This window comes from Canis lupus, chromosome 6 (assembly GCF_048164855.1).
Source record: "Canis lupus baileyi chromosome 6, mCanLup2.hap1, whole genome shotgun sequence".
Lineage (NCBI taxonomy): Eukaryota > Metazoa > Chordata > Mammalia > Carnivora > Canidae > Canis > Canis lupus.
The window spans coordinates 65934629-65939241 of record NC_132843.1 but is presented as its reverse complement, the minus strand read 5'-3'; the positions used below and the strand labels follow the sequence as shown (position 1 = coordinate 65939241).

The 4613-nt window shown below is 44.1% G+C and overlaps 1 long non-coding RNA gene across 1 annotated transcript; it reads right to left on the bottom strand.

Moving 5' to 3' along the window:
• Positions 1-4412, bottom strand: LOC140634752 (uncharacterized). Its single transcript, XR_012032136.1, has 3 exons — positions 3992-4412; positions 2805-2954; positions 1-321 (listed from the first exon to the last, which is right to left on the bottom strand). It is a non-coding gene; the product is annotated as an uncharacterized lncRNA (long non-coding RNA).
• Between the last annotated feature and the right edge of the window lie 201 nt (positions 4413-4613).

The following is a 4613-nucleotide window of genomic DNA, read 5'->3' as shown; positions in this document are numbered from 1 at the left end:
AAATAAGAAAATGACCTCACACTTTATGATGATAATGAGTTCTGCGTGAACCAGCATAGTGATATGTTATGGAAAACTATTCTCATCCCAGGCAGCAATAACAGAAGAGTGGTATCCACAATAATTAATTATCTTATATGCTGGTTAATCCACACAGTAATTTATTCCATCTGGCATCATGTTTAAAGAAGGTAATTGACATAGTAGGGTGCATAGAAAGGAGAAGAGCAGGATCCATGAAAACCACCGGAATCTGCTGTTTTCCGGCATTCATGTCCTGCGTGCCCCAGTGGTTCTCCACACTGCTCCCACAGTGGTTTCCTTTCAAAATAAATAGGATCACATCACTCACTTATTTAAAGCCTTCAGTGGTCTTTTCTCCTATTGCCTAAGAAATGAAACTCAAGACTTTCCATATTCTAATTCTGTGTCTGTAGCAGCATTTTCCTCTACACTCCCAGTGGGCTCAATATTCTGGCCATACTGTTCCCTGAACTTACCAAGTTGATTCTTACTTAGTACTTTTGTTCATAGATATAGTGCCCTCCTGCGGGCTCTCAAAGCACCTCTTTTCGCCCTGTGTTTTTCTTGCCTTTCCGTACTATGTCTTAGTTACCACTTAAAGACTTAAGCAACCTGAGGTCAGAGCCAGTGTTGCTTGTTTCATTCTTATTTTCCTATTTAGGGTGGATCTTGCCACGAAACAGGTGCTCAGTAAATCCTGGTTAAATGAATGAATGAATGAATGAATGAATGGAGGGATAAATGAATCAGTGTTAGTTCCTCTGCATAGAATGCCCTTCCTTCCCATTTGTCCATGTGGCAAATTGCCTTCTTCCTCTAAAGCACCAGCTCAGGCATCAGGAATTCTGAGAGCCCTTCCTGCTGCTGCAGATCTTTCCCTTCTTTCCACTTCCTGCAGTGCTTGGCACTCAGGACACTGTGCTTATTTGCCCACCTGGTTATTCTGTTTTATTCATCTTGGTATGCCCAGGACAGTGACTGGTCACATACCTGCATCTGGTGTCATGTTCTTGTAAGGAATGACTAAGACAACCAAGAATGTATAGCCCAGAGAAAAGGGGAAATATGGTTCTTTTATCAAAAGAAAAAAGTAGATGGCCCTTTAGCTTGGTGTTGTGGTAACTCACATCAATGAGCAATGGGTATGGATAGCCTCTACAGTCTCTTCCAACCCTGAGACTTTGCACCTCTGAGCTCTAATATTCAACAGAATTGCTGTATTACTTAACTGATAGTCTTGCTTCCATACTAAGTAGCCCTGGGGAAGAGCTTGGAAGAGGTGTGGTCCCCTTTGTTACAGATGGATTGTGGATGAGAATAAGTAAGATGCTCATCCTCTGAAGCAACTTCTGAGGGGCAGTTTCTAATCTTCCCTGTGCCAGTGGGAAGAAGGCTTCCCTGGTGTATCAAATTCCACTGGGTTGGGGGTGAGGGGAGCCACTCTTCACACTCTGCCCCAGTGGGCTCTTGGCTTTGGCTCTCTCCAAAGCCACTGTGACCCAGGGAGCCCTGGCCACCACTCCACAACTTCTGTCTCCTTGCATTTGGGATATAGAGATTCAATCTTGTGCCAATGCCACAATTCATTCTGTTCCAGAACAGGTCTGAAATCTTATAGCGGGTGATTAGTGTGGGTGGAGAAAAGTCAAGGCAAAAACTGGATATCCCTGTGGCCATCAGCTTTGTGGCCACTTTGGCCCTAGGGTATCAGTGGAAGACACAGTAGGAGGCCAGAGGGGATATATCCACAGAACCACTCTGCCAGTATTCTGTAGGCAAGAGAATAGCTTTCCAGGAAATATGTGGGTCAGCATAGCAAGAGCCTTCCCTCCTCTCAACTTTCAGGACATTCATATTCAGAGGACAAGCAGCTTGTCCTTGGGGGCCTGATTTCCTAGAAAATACTTGCAGACAATGGTTACATGAACCTGCTTCGGTCTACTCAGGTCTATAGGTCTAGACTCTTGGGTGTGGGGCAAGAACCAGACAGGCCATCAGAGAGCATTTCTAGGTTTGTTTCTTGAGAGTAGGCATGATAAGATAGCAGAACTCAGGTTTTCTGTTCCATTTATCTTATTAAAGAAACAGTTTGTAACTGCCATTCTCACCTTTACAACCACCTGAGAAGGTACTTGACAGTTTCAGAGTCACTCTGAAATGTTGGCCTTACTTGACTCTCCCTACCTGTTCTCCTAATATCCTGTCTCTCCTACTATGCTGTCTCTACTTAATCCCATGTCAGAATATCAGAAAACAGTTCAACTCTGGAACGCCTGGGGTGGCTCAGCGGTTGAGCATCTGCCTTCAGCTCAGGACATGATCCCAGGGCCCAGGGATGGAGTCCCGTATCACATTCCTTGCGGGGAGCCTGTTTCTCCCTCTGCCTGTGTCTCTGCCTCTCTCTGTGTCTCTCATGAATAAATAAATAACATCTTAAAAAGAAAAGGAAATAAAATAGTTCAACTCACAAGAAACTAGTAAAATTCTTAAACTAATTTCCCTTCTTTGTCTTTGGAGTGGAATTCGGGACTCTACTGGCCCATAAAACTTGTAGCAGTACTTGCTTCTGGCCTGTCCAGCTCAGCAACAAGGTCCTGGATCCCTTGGACAAGGATTGGTCCAATCCTGCCACAAACTGGACTGGCCCTGGTCCATGTGAAGGCAGGGAATAGTGCCCTCCTCTCTTACTTCCAGGTAGTAGCTATTTTAGGGAGAGATATTGATCTGATGGGCTATTTTTGAACAGCAGTTGACAACAGTGTGTAATACTAAGCACTTACCTGGAAGTTCCTTGGACTTTTAAAAACAACATGTGATTATTGTAGCATGGTCCTGTCACGCAGGATCCATTCAATAAACATAAGGCAGATACCTTTTGAAATTGTTCTGTCAACAAGAATTTAAGGAACACTGAGCACCAGTTCTAGACACTGAGGGAGAAAGAAAGAAGAAGAATGGTAAGTTTCTGTCCTCAACGTCCTGCAGTCTGGTGGTCAAAAGATTTATCTATTTGGAGAGTGACCCACCAAATGACAATCTGTGACTAGGACACATCTGTGTAGTACATCTTCTCAGGTCTGAGGGCTTAGAGATGTCCACTCTCCAAGTTGGCTAGGGTTCTACCCATGGTGTCCTTGGGCCATCTGCGGTAACTCTGCAGGGGCCATGACTTTATCTCACGTAAGGAGACAGCTGCGTCCATCCCTGGATGTTAAAGTCCAATTCTCTCTGCTCTAATTTGGCTGGAAAATGCTTTATAAATATTTGAGATGGTGTCATAGGGGAACATTACAGAGAATATGTTACGCTTTTTAATTTTGGCAGTGAGCATGATGAAGGTAATGGGGTGGGAATTGCTATAATGAGTGTTTTTGATGTTTTGCAAGTGAGGAAATCATTGAGGAAAGAAGCCTGCCAAGGGTCATGCAGAGGAATGCATTGCTGGATCTACACTAGAAAGCCCTCTCTTTCAGAGCTCTCTGCTGCCTCCACACTAGTCCATTCTGAAAATCATGGCATGACTAGACCAACAGACATGCCTCATCTCTTGGTGGATCTCTTAGCTGCCCCAGACAGATGGGGACATCAGACCTTCAACTTCCCATTCATGAGCGGACTGGCAGTGTGTGTGTGTGACCTTTTTAGCTGACCTCTGGGTGATCACCCTAGTGTCTGTCAATCATGCTTTATTTGCTCTTCCTTCTAGTTCTGGACTCCCTGGAAGAAGGTAGACAAGTATCTGTGATGTCACTCTGATTGTTTTGTTTTGTTTTGTTTGCTATTTTGCAAGATGCTATTGTTCTGGCCTTGAGTTAATCTCCCTGGTTCCTGGCACAATTTATGTATTTATGTAGATGACCAATCTTTCCAATCATATCTCTGGGTTCCCCTTTTCCCTGGTCCATCTTGACCACATACAGGTGGATACAAGCCATATGGGACAGCCTTCTTCCCCTCCTCTTCTCACCTTACCCTTCTTGCCAGATTTCTGTGGGATAGAAATGGAGGAATTCATGGTTGTTCTGGTCTGCAAATTCTCTGGTTGTCTTTCCTCTTTTTGAAGTTGTCCACCCCGCAATGCCCATGTATAAGTAGACATCTCTGACTCACTTGGAGACTGCTTTTGAGCTCTTCTGTCTTATACTCCATGGAGTAAGGGAAACAATCTCTCTGGTTGGCCATCCTAACTCCTGCACCTAGCTCAGCACAGGTAGGCTCCAGGCCCTCATAACTATTTACTGAGTTAAATGATAAGTAATCTTGCCCTCAGAGATTCCCACTTCTACCAAACCAGCAGAATACTGCTTGCCTATTCCACAAGTTCAAAAAAGTGAGGTCTAGATGCTCTCTCCTGACTCCCTTCCTCTGCCCCCCACATCCTTCCAGTCCAAAAGGAATTCTAGTCTGATCCCATTTGCAGAATAAATCTCTGCTATAGGTAGAATTTCCTTTGAGGTCATAAGGAAGAATTCTAACATCAGCTAAAAATAAGGTTTTCAAGGTCCTTTGTGATTTCAGTGTTTTCTCCTTTATACTTGTCTCTCATTTTTGGATCTGAAAATCTCATTCTTTCATCTCTTGCTAAGACT